The sequence below is a fragment of the Arctopsyche grandis genome, chromosome 2 (assembly GCF_051622035.1).
Source record: "Arctopsyche grandis isolate Sample6627 chromosome 2, ASM5162203v2, whole genome shotgun sequence".
Lineage (NCBI taxonomy): Eukaryota > Metazoa > Arthropoda > Insecta > Trichoptera > Hydropsychidae > Arctopsyche > Arctopsyche grandis.
In genome coordinates, this window is record NC_135356.1 from 23,378,882 (window position 1) to 23,395,493 (window position 16,612).

The following is a 16,612-nucleotide window of genomic DNA, read 5'->3' on the forward strand; positions in this document are numbered from 1 at the left end:
TTGTCCATCATCCCACACCTCCATATTCTCAACCCCTCCAGTCAGCAATGTGTAGTATAAGCGGCTTATTAGGCATCAGACTTGTCCATTACTGACTCATCACTTATTTCGTTCATGATCCAAATGTGCAATTACTATAAACGGACTGAAGAAATATTTCTTTATATAATAAATGTCCTTCCAATATTCTGAATTATATTAGAAAAGCATTACATTAAACAAATTCACAATAAACCTTTTGAAAATTATGGGGGTTTTCCTCGAATCATTATTAATTACGATAAATGTTACTTATGGGTAAAAATTATATTTATTTTATTTTTTTATATTTATTTTTTACATACATATATACAAATATACCAGGAAGGCTTAACAGGTAAACCCCAAATGCGCCTTCCTGGTCCACATAATTATTACATAGATACATGTAAATCTAAACAATACCTGAGATCTATGGTCAGATATAACAAACATCGTATTAATACGATAAATAACTTGCATGTAACAATACGAATTTTATATTCGATAAACAACCACAGAGACATTTATGGTGAACAATATGGCGAAACCTAAGATATAACAATAACTAAAGGTTCGCAACAGAAAATTGGGAAGGAAACGCCAATTTTACAGGAATCGTTTCAATGAAATCCAGAAAAATTGGCAAATTCTGATAAGAAACGATCGACCTTGACAAACCAAGCTCTGGCCAATAGCGAGACTTAGCGGAAATCGAGCTCGTAACATCAAGTACGAGATAATTCAACATTCACCACTAGACCACGCTACTGGTGGTACTGGTTTGTAGTAAATCACATCACATCACATCTTTGAGTAAATATATTTTGCTTTTTTATTTTATTTCAATCAAACATGTACACTCACCTTTTCAGATCGCTCCAAAGCATCGCGTCTACTAATATAGATACAATTTGGTCAAAATAATCAATACAAGTATTTGTGCAATGCGAATTCATACAAACATCATCCACAGTGACATCTATAGAGAAATTTTTGCAGCATTTCATTATACAAATCGATGAACCTCAATACGCCGAATAACTTGAGATTTGCGAGAGAGACAATTGTAAAGTAGATGCCATTTTTACAGGGAACATTTCAATGAAAATCATAAAAATTGGCAAACTCTGATAGGAAACGATCGACCTGGAGTCACAAACCCATATCAAGCCAGCAGCTACTAGTGGGACTCAAACCGTGACCACTCTGCTTGAAAACATAATATGCTATTTCGTATATTATGCTTGGAGATTATTAATAAATAAATAAAATAATTAGTCGATAAAGGATATACTATAAGAATATTAACCATTTTTTTTCTTTAAATGAGTTATTGAAATTTTAAGAGGCGAGTGGGTTCGTTGGACCCATCTTATCTAGATTGGAGTTAAGCATTTTTTTGTCTAAATTACATTTTTTTCACAAAAACTGAAAGGAAAGCGATAAAAAAGAAAGTAAATATATTCTTCATTCGAGTTCAAAAACTTTCCTTTATTTCGATATTAATTTCGCAACTGAGTAAACAAAACAACGTTCCGCTTTATATGTACAATATTAACATAAATAACTTGTCAAATTACTTTAAATAACATAATGAAATTGAAAACACACGGAAAAGTAAAAGAAAACTTGGTTCACATCGCATTATGTATGCTTGTTTCGAACGCTCGTTCAGAAAAAAATTTCCATATGCATATATTACAATTTTTATTACAAATTCATACGACGGAATTGGTTCACTGTTACGGTTCTCCGTATACGTGCCCATTCGCTTGATGCACAGTTATAAAATATATGTACATACATATATATGTATGTATGTATGTATTTGAGAAAACAATTATCGTATTTATGCGGAAAGTTGGAAAAATATAGGTGAGAATACGCGTCGGAGAGGTAATAAAGAAATATGATAATGGCGAACGTACTACAGAATCGCCATCTTTATAAACGTGAATGACTATGAAACAAAAGGTATATAATAGCTATTAAATTAAATGTATTTACCTCCTCGTATATATTTACCTAGGCATATATTTACATATATGTTATTATATTACTTTTATTGCCCTATTCCACATCCATATGCAACGAAAATACAAAATGTCGGAACTCATTATCAAAATCATCTTCCGGGAAAAACTTTCAAACATCATTTTGCAAATGAAGCTAAAGTTCGATTGTTCAAATTCACATAAAGGTTAACAATTATACACGACGTAATTTTGTTTCAAATTTTTATATTGACCGGAAACGGTACCTCCCTTATGGGTGTCCCCTTTTTTATGTTTTTGAATTCAATTATCTCCCAAACTGCTAACTGTAATATAAACTATAAATTTTATAACCTAATATTTTATCTGAACCGGAAGTAGTACTTTTACTCTAAAGAATTGAGGTTTTTTTATGTTTTTCTCAGAAACCTTTTGGTTTATTGAACTGAAAATTCATATCTAAAAATTTATTTTAATATTGTGACCAAGCAAAGCTCATAGATGGTGCTTGTAATTTTTTAATGGATGAAAACCGCCCTTGAGACCCTAGTTTACAAGACGAGTCAACGCGTGACTCAAGGGTGAGTCGCCGGCGTATAAAGGATTAAACTATTAAGTCTACTGCCATTAAGGAAGCCACTTATGCGGCAAATTATCGATCGATAATTTGTTTGTTGTTTATTCGTAGCAAGCAAAGCTACGAACAATATATCGACCAAAAAATTGCTTTTTGAACCACATCGAAAATATTGCATATTTTAATTATAAATCAAAATTTCTAATAGACGGTGCCAATTACTCTATTATATACACAGTACATATGTATATACGTGATGAGTGTAATTGAATTCGAATCACTCACGGCGTATTTGCACAGCCTTATTGTTGACCTATGTATGTAACTACAGTACGTATTTACTCGCTTAACGCACACACAAATACATACATTGGCGTTAAGTACATAAACCGAGGCCGGTTATGGCCGAATGGGCTCATTACCGTCGATTTGGCCATAATGAGCCGCTACAACCGCCAATATCCACGCTTCGACACATCAAATTGCTTTTGATCCCGTCCGTTTACCTCGACGCGTATACTCAAAAGTATCGTACGAAAAGTCAGCTAAAACAATGTTTTATAATAAGTCGTTTGTTCGTAATTTTATAACAAGACAAAATGTCCTATTCGATTGGTATAAACGTTAACGCTGGAAAAATTGGTCACATCCGATCATGCGAAAATTCGAACTCAAGATTTTGACTGATTCGATCACTGATCACGTTTTCATGATCTAAAAAAATGTGTGTGTGTGTGTGTCTGTATATTTTGGGGATTTTTTGAACACCGTTAGTCCTATGCAACCGAAACTTAGTATCGGTTACTACAATTCTTATCGACACGACGTAAATTTTTTTCAAATCTTTTAGTTGACCGGAAATGGTACCTCCCCTTATAGATGTCCCCTTTTTTAAGTTTTTGAATTTAATTATCTCCCAAACCGCTAACTGAATCGAACTTAAATTTTAAATTTTATATTTTTTGATTTTGATTTTTAAATGCTTTTTATTATTACGAAATTATGTTCACAATACATCTTATAGCTATTTTAATAGCTACTGATCTACTGATCATTTTCTATTTTACAATTTTAATTTAATTTGGTTAGTAATCACAGTATTATATTATTATAATGTTAATCTAAAGCATAATAGGAAAAAGAGCTCAAAAACCTATTTACAATCCTTATAAATGTTCATAATACATCTAATACATAATATTAATTAAAGACTCTCTAAAGTCGATGACATAAAGCAGATTGTGTTTAGGTAATCTGTGTTTATACCTGAAGGGTATAGACATTTTGTTGTAATCACCGAGACTCTTCACAAGTGTATTAGTATGGTTATTAGTGATTCTTTCATAGAATCTACTGGTTAGTTTGTTAGTAATGTCTGTAACAAACGGAATATTATATATAGCATGCAGTTTTTTCAGGTTAGTACATATTATTTTAAGGGATTTATTTTAAGGGATTTATTTTGTATTACTTGGAGCTTGGAAAGGTTAGTTTTCGAGGCGTTATTCCATACATTTCATAGTTTTTTCATTGTTATTCAAAATATGATATTTTAAATTTACTTCGGCGTATTCTGACATGCCAAGTTGAAGCTATCGAATTTGTCAATTTGCCCGTCCCAAGTTAAAACGAAAAAATACTTTTTTCTGAAACTGACTATATGTGTATATCTTTAATATGTATACTTATTTCAAATTTTAAAAAAGAAGGGTTTGACAGAATTTTTTGCATTTTTAAAATACCTACGTATGTACATACATATACATATTCGTGGAGATTCTTGATCACGCTTAGTGTGCCTTGTTCATATGATGATATTGAGTATGCGTGTTCAATTTGACGTCAGATTTCGTTTGAAATGTGTCAAATGTGTCTCGACGCTCAATTTATGTCAAATTTCAGCTTTGTTTTATCAAAAATAAAATGAAAATTCTACTTTTTTTATTTACGTATTTGAAGTTATATCGGATTTTTTTTATGAATAAAGTAATATTCAATATATAATTTCGAAATAAACTTTGTATATATGTATGTAAGGTTTAAAGGGTTGTAGAGAGCATCGAAAACAATTCAAAGTTTCTATGACTGCGACATCGATATCGGCGAATTTTATCGACGCGAAAGTATGAAGCGCCAGTGTGAAGTTAATGTTTACGTTAGTAACCGACTTGCCCGCTCGCATTACCAACGTACAAATACATTACGTACCACTCATACCAACCTGACATTATAACAATCCTACATATGTATATAAATCAATGTTTGTCTGTCTGTCACGTATGCGTTCCTATACTTTACTATAATTTAATTTGATTATTAACTATTAATTTGAAACTGAAACATTCACTTATCGAAACGCATCGAGAAACGGGAACGGGAACGGAAATTGCATGTGTTATTGTTCGATGGAACTATGGAACTTTCAGGATTTATTGTATGCATGTCCGGGAAGCTTAAGCCATTGTTGTCGAGGAACTTTTTTTGTTAACAACCACAATAGACAGTTGGTTTTTACCGACACGGCTTTGAAAAGACGTTGTTTGATCTCCAACCAGCACTTGAAACGCAATATACAAGTCCGCCAAATACAACCATTATTTGAAACGCGACGTCTGCCAACTGAAGACAGCAAATTCGTATTCACGTAAGTCGCGGAAAAAACAGTCGATCAACGAAAACCAACGAAGAATTAAAATTACAAAAACAAAGGAATATTTACAATACCAATTCAAACATTCAATTATTTATGCCACCCAAATGAAAAGCGATTGTTCAAAATGGGTCTACGTGACGAGACAGAATGTTAAATGACAGAAAACGCAAATATCAGAAGGCAAAGATCGAAAATCGAAAGATCTTAAGTCGAAAGATCAAAAAAAATGGTGCATGGTAAACGGTACATACATTAATACGGGAGGAAAAGCCTGTTCCTCTTTTTCTTGTTGTATCCTGCTCGCGCAAATTAAATGAGTATGTACGTGAGTATGTACCGTTTGCCATGCACCTTTTTTTTTTTGATCTTTCGACTTAAGATCTTTCGATTTTCGATCTTTGCCTTCCGATATTTGCGTTTTCTGTCATTTAACATTCTGTCTCGTCACGGAGACCGGTTCAATATACACCTCAAGCACGAAACAAACAGACGAGCAACGGGATGCAAGACTGGAAACGCTTTTACTGCAAAGGAGTATATGAAAATAACCGCAGTATGTGGCCTGCTCACGCATCGGAAAACCATCTACTTTATTCGTGTAAAAACAGGAACGGAAACGGGAAAAGCGGGAATGAATGGCATTGCAACGAAATAATTTCCAATGTTTTTTAGGGTAAAATAAACAAATTATTGAATAATTTCAATCGTGTTCGCTGCCTGCGTTTTTCCGACAACTGGGAACGGGAAGGAGAACGGCAACGGGAACAGGAACGGGAACGAGAACGGGAATGGTAACGGGAACGGGAATTGCATGCGTTATTGTGGCATTGCAACGCATGCTGGGTTCAGCTAGTATTCAAATAAAAGTAAACGTCATATTGCGTGACTTGATGCATAGTAAGGAAATAATTACTTTATAAACTTGAAAAGTTTTTCCATTTCCGAACTACTTTTCAGATATTATTCTCTTCTATGGATTCGTCTCTCGACGCTCCGTGCAAACAGACTTACCGAAGACGTACTCTCTGTGCGAGCGCTCATAATACAGCGATACGTGATACCGTAAAAAAAACCCACACCTTTTTAACATACACAACAAACACCTCTCACAAAACGAACACCAAAAGAACACATGTCGGTACCATGCGAAGATCCAACTTGAAAAAACGACTGAAGAAGACACTGATAGCTACAACTGAAGCTCCTCAACCAGGCTGCTCTCAGACCGCTGAGATGGAGACCTAGTGGCAGTTTCCAAAACATACAGCAAAGAACGTGAAAGATATTGCTCCTGAATTTAAAATTCAGGAGAAAAACAAATTTGACGGACTGTTGAAAGTTTTCGATGTCCCCAGAAGCGGTGGAAGAATCCCGCCCATCGTCATGACAGCTACTGGCACTCACGGCAGCATGATCGAGTCGACCAAGAAGTTTGTAAAAGACTTCACAATGACTTACATTGGTCAAAATAATATCAAGATCCAATGTAAAAGTCTTGAAGACTTTTACAAACTTCGAGATGGACTTTTACAAACACCGGATCGACAATTCCATACCTTTTCCAGGAAGGAGGAAAAGGAAGTAAAAAGTGTCGTGCGTGGATTGCCGAAATTGCCGGAGGCTGACGTTAAAGATAACATCGTCAGACAGGGATTCCAGTATCCAATTCTTCATACACATGAAGACGAAGGACCCTAGGAGCAACGCCACCGAGCTATACTTGGTGTTCTTCGAGCCATCGGTATCGGCAAAGAAGATAAAAGAAATCCGGTACATCTGTTACACAAAGGTTAGTGTCGTTAAGTATACAAGTAAATCTCAAAATATTACTCAATGTTTTAGATGCCAAGAATATGGACACTGCAATCGGCAGGCCAAGTGCATCAAATGTGCCGGCGCTCACCTCACCGCACAATGCATTCAAGGGATAGTTACCCCTGCTGTCTGCTCAGGCTGTATAGGATCTCACCCCGCTAACTTCAGACTGTCCAAAAAGACAGAGCTATCTGAAAATGCTGGAATCGAGGAAGAATCGAGCATCAATTGTCAAAGCCAACCCTTGGAAACTCCCAGTGGTGCAGTCACAAGTTATTCCGGTCGTTCATATCATAATTTCCCAAAGCTACCGACCATTAAAACTCCTACACCAAATATCCCAAATATCCCTAAAATACCTCATCAACCAACCAATCCCAAAATTCAACCAACAACAGACCTAACTACCATGGCGTCTATGGCGAAGATGTTGAAGATCCTCCAGGAGATTCGTGCCAAGGCCAGCGGTTGCACCGACAAACTAGAGCTGGCACTCATGCTTGTCGAATATCTCGATGTCTTCGATTAACGGGAGGCGCCTGAACATTCTAGCTTGGAATGCTCGTGGACTTAAGAATAAGATTGACGAACTAGAGTCGGCGATCGGTGAGTACTGTGTTGACATAGTTTTAATCTCCGAGACCTTCTTAAAACCTCATATCCGTATTAACCTACCTAACTTTAACTGCTATCCCGAAGACCGAGAACAGCATGGAGGGGGAGTTGCCATTTTTATAAAATCCTCAATTAAACATTGTCGCGTAATAACTCCGCCACTAAAAAATCTAGAACTAACCGCCATCGAACTAACAATTAACAACACCCGTCACATAGTAGCATCCACTTACAATCCTCTCCAAAAACTATTATTGGTATCCGATCTTAAAAAAATATTTAACATTGGTAGTTCGGTTACATTACATTAACGATGTTCGATACATTAACATTAGAATAATAGAATACTATGATTATTAACCAAATAAAATAAAATTGTAAAATAGAAAATGATCAGTAGATCAGTAGCTATTAAAATAGATATAAGATGTATTGTGAACATAATTTCGTAATAATAAAAAGCATTTAAAAATCAAAAAAAAAAAAAACCTCTTCTATGAAACGTAAATGTATATAACAGAAAAACATAAATTAATATAGAATTTGTCTAAAAAACTTAATCGAAGTTTTCTACAATATTTATGAAACTGAAAAATTTCTTTTAAAATTGTTTCATAGAAGAAAAATCGTCAATAGAAAATATCGTTGTATTTAATAAATAACGATCTAAATATTACGAACTGTGCATTTATATATGGATTTTTGGAATTACATACACACTTCATACGGTCATTCAAAAGATCCATAAAATGCTGAATGCCAAGTATCATCCAATTCGATTGGTTTTTTTTAAACCTATATACATATATGTACATACATACACACCGTTCATTGAACTAAACGTTTTTTAAAAAAAATCATGAATTGGATGTAGCACATGTGTAGTTATATTTAATTATAATTAATTTACTTTATTCAAATGCAACATGTAATAACAATATATTTAATTCAAATTCAACATTTCTTTAGTTGAAATGGAAATTTCGTATTACATGGAAAATTATTTCGTCTAAATGGAAAAATCAAAGTATTAACGAGTTCATACATTCGTTGAAAAGGCCGGAGACGGCGACAACGACGACTCGCATATTTTACAGCCGATAAAAAGGAGTCAGTCGAGCTTCCGTTATCCAGCCAGAGAGAGACTGCTCTAGGATTTATCCCGATACATAAAACCGATGGAAAATCATAACTCGAGCTCACACCTTCCAGCGCCGTGACGTTCGGAAAAATTGAATCTGGAAAAGCGGGGATGGGCTACGGGGAAAATGTGCAGCCGCCCGGGGCCGTAAACCGTCCGATGGAAAACCCGTTGCCAGCACATCCCGTCTCGGAAAACCGTGGAAAAACGCTTGTTGCTGAGAAGATTTTCACTTGTAGGGGTATGCGGCTATTTGCCTTTTCATCGCCATTCAATATTTGTCAATTCACTTAACATAACGCGGACATGCTCTACCAGGTCCAATTTGAAGTATTCCACACCTGTTAAAATTGTATTAATTTTCAAAATTTGGCCATTTCATAAAATGAACAACATTATGTACATATGTGTTTTTGAATTCAATATATTTAATTCACTTCAATTTTTCAGTCTGTGAATAATGCTAGGCAAACACTGTACCTCACGCTAGGCAAACACTGTACGTCAATATTTAACGTTTTAACTATATAGCAAATATTTCAATCGCTATAAAGATATCGTTCGCGAACGAAGCTGACAATATTCTCAATTCAAGTGTCGACTATAGTTTTGTTGAATATTATCTGGCTTTGAATGTGTACTTCGGATGTAATATACGCGTATTTTGTTCAGTGCGTATTTTTCATAATAATTTAATATATAATTTGGAAAGAGACTTTGTATATATATATATCCTTGGTTCGTCGTCCGTAGATCGGTGACGTCATCGAACACGTGATTCAATTTTTTTTTTCGATTCATAGGCGCCGATTTGATTTTTTTCGATTCAATGGATTCACCCCCGCGGGGGCGCGAGGGGTGTAGTCCCATGGGGCCCCGAAGGGGGCGCAGCCTTATGGGGGACAGCCTTGTGGGGCGCAGCCGCATGGGGGCAATGTTTACTATTGGATTAGTCATGTTTAAGCGGTTTATATTATAAATACCGAGTGACGCCGGGTAATACAGCTAGTAATTTTTATAATTTCGTTGTGTTGAAATTTTCTTTCGCGTGTGAAAAAGGAAATTCATTTGTTTTCGTACAAAGTGAATTTAAATTTTAAAAATAATTAATATAATTCTAAAGGCATCTAAATTAATATCAGTGTTTGTTTAATTATGTACAAACGCTTTAAATATGTGTTGAAGAAGATGATTTGCAAAAGCGCTTAAATTATTTCTATAGACATTACATACATGCATACATCTGGTAAATTTTCACGTTATTTAATATTTCTTTGCAACTTTATTTAATAATACCTTTTTGTTGATTTTAAATATTATATTTAAATTTTTAGGTGAAAGTGAAGGTAGGAGATTGAATTTAACTCGGAGAGGAACACTGTGAATGAATATTTTCAATTTAAAATGGTTCATACATATGTAAATGTAATGTGCCATTCATAAAAAATCTAAAATCGAAAGATCACCTGTCCAGTGCAAGATCACTTTTTCTCAGTCTGACTTTGTATTTATACATATCTTAGCAAGTTATCAAATTTTTGGGTCATCGGTTCAGCTCGGCTTTCTTATCTTGTTGCCTTGTCAGTCAAGGTCGACCGTTGAACCCAACCTTTCGGATAATCACGTCATTGGCCTAACAGATTGGTAATCACGTCGCCGGTTAAATTCTAATTATGCAGGACCGAGGGTCGACTTCTTCTCAGTTAAGAAAATTGAGTTAAAAAAAAGCTTATTCGGTTTCGTTCAGGATATATTATCATCCCTTTACATTCTTAAAGCCCTTTTTTCCTACCATCTCGTTTGGAGTCGACTTACAATACTTTTAATACTTGTCCTAATACTTAATGGTCCTTAATACTTAATACTTGTCAAATTTTTATATTTGTCCATCTCAATATGAAAGAAAAATATATTTGTGTTAATCTTATGATACAATTTTGGGGTCTACTAAGTCAGTAAAATAATTAGTGCTTAATTTTATGTTGATGGGTATTTGTTTTAGATTTTACATGTTTTTTATTATTCCCTATACATTTTATATTCCATGTAATAGCTACGGATCCGGTGACTATTTTAATGTTAATTTTTATAGACATAATAATAAAAAAAACTAATAAAAATATTATAAACATACGAATATTTTTGTCCTTGGACAAAATTCTATAAAATTATATAAACTTCAATGATGCTGAATAAATAAATTGAACTTAAAAGTTGTATAACATTAAGTTCGACATACATATGTATGTGTGTATGTATGTATACCTAAAATTTTAATTAAAATCTTACATAATATCTTATGTTTGTCTGGTGGAGAAATGCGTCCAGTAAAAAATGCATGACGAAATTGACGAAACAAATTGGTAATAAAATCCTCTAGAACAGATGATGCTCCTTCTAATATCTCCAGTTGATGGCAGCAGGTGCATTTATCGATCCAAATATTATCAGCCAAACCCCTCTATAACATGGCAAAGACAAGAATAGAGGTAGAGAGGGAGAGAAAGACATTAAGAGTCAATTAAATATTCACCGCATGCAATATTGAGTTGAAAAGCCCTTACATTCACAATGCATGCACTCCAAACGCATCCCCTTCAGTTTGAGTGGTGCATAATGTAATGCAAACATCTCATCACATGGTCGATCAAACAATATCCACCTTTTTGTCCAGCATAAATGCACATACAATATTGTTTAAATTAGTCAAATGACAAAAAATATGGGCCAAAAATAATCACGTTATAATGACTAACTTTGTCACTGAGCAATAAAAAAAATTCGGGTGTGACCAACCCATGACTTTATTTATGTATTTGAGGAATATAAGAAGGTTACAAAACAAAATTCGATATTGAACTAATAACTATGATAGCGATACAAATTGAGCGCAAATATATGCAAATACTTGCACAAGACAAAGGTTCTACTTCCGGTTGTCGGATTTTGTTCAAATTTTTTAATTATTTAAAATCAGTATAATTATTATACACATTAAATGTCAAGAGGATAAAAATAATTTAAAAGGTCAAAATAAAATAATGAAATATTGTTTTAAAAAAAAATACTACTTCCGGTTTTCAAATTCTGACCAAAACGTTAGCAGCTCTAAGTTAGTACATAAAGAATTCAGCTTAATACGTTCAGGGGTGTGGACAGGATCCAGGCGACAACATTTTTGACCTTCCTTCCGGAAGCTTCCGGAAGGGAAAAAATCCCACTTCCGATTTATTAAATTTAGTGATTTTTTTTTATTTTAATCACATTGATACAAAAATTATTCTTGAATTTTTTCGTGAAGACCACACATGTTTAAGGGGTCGAAAAAAATAGTGGAAGAAAAATCGGACAAGAGTAAACTGCCACTTCCGGTCGACGAACGCTTACGAAATTTTATACATAACTTGGTATTAAGCTTAAATTGATCGATATGAAATTTCAGTTCGATAAATCAAAAGGCTTTTGAGAAAAACATAAAAAACCTCGATTCTCTAGAGTAAAAGTACTACTTCCAGTTCAGATAAAAATATTTAAAAAATATGAAATTATAAAAATTATTATTTCTAGTACATGTAAAAATAATTCAGTCAGATTCAGTGAGTAGTTTGGGAGAAAATCGAATTCAAAAACTTAAACAAAAGAGTACACCTATAAGGGGAGGTACCATTTCCAGTCAACTTAAAAATTTGAAAAAAAATTGCGTCGTGTCGATAAGAATTTCAGTAACCGATACTAAGTTTCAGTTCGATAGGACTAACGGTGCTCAAAAAATCCCCAAAATACACAGACACACCGAAACACACATTTTTACTAGATCATAAAAACGTGATCAGTAATCGATTCTGAGTTCGAATCAGTCAAAATCTCGAGTTCGAATTTTCGCATGATAACAAAACTTCATCTATTGTTACTACGTACATAGATAAAGTAAAAATAACGGAGTGGAGACTATTCAATCTTCGCTAAATTTGACCGATTGAATTTGTTTCACTCGCTCACGCTCACTTACGAGCAATTAGTTAGCTGCCTAGAAAATTTCATATTGTAATTTAAAATCATTTACTGCTCAAATTTGTACGTTCAGATAATATTAAAAAAAAATTAAATTTGAAAAACAGACCTTGTAAACGTAGTGAAATAAATAACTGGTTGAATAAATGCATGACAACCCCAGAAAAAATAAATACTTTAAATTCTTTTAAATTCGCTGCATAATAAATCATAAATATTTTAAAGCAATACAAAACCACAATCAATAGAAAAAACATCTGACTATTTTGCTTCCAATACTCACCTTTGGCACAACGATACTAGATTTTGAATTAAGAACTGCAAAAGCTAAAAGTCTGAAAAATTGCGCACTTTTTTGAACGCTCATATCTCATAAACAAAAAGAAACCATAAAAACATTGTCATACTTGACTTGAGTGGGACAAAAATATTGATGTATCCGTTCCGGTAAGTAAAAAAACTTTATTGTTTTTTATTGCTCAGTGTTATCAGTCGTGATTGACGTCTTATGTATTTATACAATAGGTATACATATATAGCCGCTTTTCTATATAATAATATTTTGTTAATTGTTAATTCTGAAGAGTCCGCAGCTTGTTTGTCCAAATAGTACATGCTATTTGGAATAAATATAAATATTGCAAATAAATTTTTCATCGGTTATCATAGTGTAGTACTTTAGTTAGCATTATCTATGTACGCACATATAATGTATATCAAGTACAAAAACCACAGTTACTGGTCGCTTTATTATCATGTACATCAAATAATATGATTATTTCGTACTCACAGCACATACATAGATACATATATTTATAATATACTAGTGTTTTTACCCGGCTTCGCTTGGTATTTGTAATATAAACAGCTTAAACATGGCCAATCTACATAATAATTTTATTAAACTTATTTGAATGGTTTTATTTTATTTAAATTTATTTGAATATACATTTGTTCGATGACGTCACGAATTTACGGACCAACAATAGTTACCTACTAAGGCTTTCAATCCCGGAATCCCGGGCACCGGGTTCCCGGGATCCCAGTGTTTTCTGGTACCGTGAATCCCGGTGCTGAAACTAGTCTGAATACCGGGATTACGGTGCTGGCAAAATTTCTTTAAAAATTTTCTTTATTATTTTTACAAAAATAATAAAGAAAAAACATAAAACAAAATTATGTAATGAAAAATGGTGGGATGAGCAATGACAGTCATAGTCCATTTGTTTTATCTGACCGTTTTGACGCCGGCTTGCCGTTACCACGAAATGGTATCAACGGCCTGTATTTTGTCGCAGATTTTGTGCTCAACTACAATGATATTTGTAGCATATTTTGAGTGATTTGAACTTATAATCGATCACTAATCACGCTTTCTCGTGTGTATGTGTGTATGTGTGAGTGTCTGTATGTGTGTCTATATGTCAGTGTATTTTGGGGATTTTTTGAACACCGTTCGTCCTATCGAATTGAAACTTATCGGTTACCGAAATTATTATCAATACGACCTAAATTTTTTTTTAATTTTCAAGTTGACTGGAAATGTTAACTCCCATTATAGGTGTTTTCTTTTTTTTATTACTAGCCTCTTTTCAGCTTGTTTTCGAATTTTTCGTCTGACAATATTTGGGTTCTTATTCACACTCTTTTGTTTCGATGAATAATTACTAGACGGTACAAACTATTTGTAAAAAACGAATCCATCAATCAAAGTGATGCTTTTTACTTTATTTGATTACATTAAATGATGTATTTTATTTAATCTTAGAAATCTAGAAATGGGTGAGAACCGAAAATTTAAAGAATGTAGCCAAACTCTCAAAACAAGAACGCCTTGAAAGAGTCTGCAAAATGCAATTGAACGGTTTTGAAATATGAAAATATGCAATTGAATGTTTTTTTCCTTTTTTTTTGTTGTACATTTGATTTCCCGGTGCTAGCACCGGGATCCCGGGATTGTAAATTCCTAGCATCGCAATACCGGTGCTGAAGTAATCTTCTGGGATTGGAAGCACTATTACCTACATACATACAAAATTACAAAGTCTCTTTCGAAACTATACATATATTAGACTAATTGTTTTACTCGGCTTCACTCAGTGTTTGTAATATAAACAGCTTAAGCATGACGAATCTAATAGTAAATATTCATTTGTTTTTTTATTAAATATTATATATTTGAATCGAAAAAAATTCATACATATATCGAATCGTCGTCATACAACATTACATACATAGTTACAAAGTCTCTTTCGAAATTATATATGTATTATACATATGTAATGATATGCATTGCAATCCGCTTATATCACTTACGATAAAGCACACTTATCTGATATTTGACGTGAATGTGAATTGTGGTTTAGTTGAAAATTGTTACACTACAAGTTCCCATCAAAGTGGGTTTGAGTACAGCGAATTTGAGTTATATCAACGGCTCTTCTGATCAAATCCCACAGGAGGGATAATGTTTGATCCGATTACATTCTATCCCATTGTACCTATAGGTACAATCGACCGATTGACTAGCTTTGTTAAGCGTCGAGCTAATTAGTTAATACCCTATTGATACATGGATTAATCCGCTTATAATTTTGGGAATCAAACTATCTTTGTATCACAAACGATTCATGCACCTGATAATTGTGGCATAGCGCATAGCTCACCGGTTGAGCTATTATTTATGAGTAGTGGGTTCAATGTCTAGACGATCTTCTATTGTAATACATATATCAGTTTATCTAGTTGTTATGTGATAAGCTAACGGTTCCCTCTGCTGCCAATTAAACTAGACTGAATTTCTTGATTGTTGCATGCTTGTAATTTTTCATATACATATGTACATATGTACGACATACATATGAGTCGTTATAATTAAGAGTGGCATAAGACTGCCTATCTTCATTTCGAAAAATATTTCACTAATCATTAAACATAATGTTTTGCATTTAACATTATTTAAAAATACTGGTGGCCTGTAATACTTTTATTCTACTTTTCGGATATTCTGGATATATCCAATTTAAATAAGTGATAACTGATTTGTGAATTAAGTCAAACGGAAATAGTGTTTTGGGAACTGAAATTTGGATTTCTGCCACTTTCAAATATAACGGTTCATATATATGTATGTAATTATTGTTTTATTTACTTCGATCATTCATGCTCTCTTTACGCAATTTTGACGTAATGCTGCATACTGACTGTAAGTCATTAAGCCAAATTATTACTATTTCATTATTGCTCTATATGTAGGTATGTACATACATATGTAAGTAGAATTGCTAAAATAATAATATATATAAAAACGGACGCGATGTATGTGTGTGGGTATGTATGTATGTGGAGGATGCGTATGGAGATTTCAAAAAACAAATTTTGGAATACCAGGAGTATTGTATGTATGTACGTTATGCATAGGAATGTGGCGTGACGACCGATTGTGCCTAGGTGACGCGAGGAATTGGGGGGTTTGGAGCGTCTGACATGTGCTCCTTATATTAAGTGCCTGACTTGAAACGGGTGACGTCAGTGTCAGATGCGCTACACACGTACACACATCCACGAAGACACACACACATATTTATTCATCATTCCGACGCGGGTGAACGGGGAGCGTTTTAATACGCGCTCGTGTCTATAAAATACCTTACACTATATTTATACATAACATATAACTTTATTTTAATTCGTGTATTGATTCCTTTCCGAAGCTACCCGAGGAAATCGACTTGCACAATACTTGCGCGAAAGATAATTTATGATTAGTCATTGTAAAAGAAGCT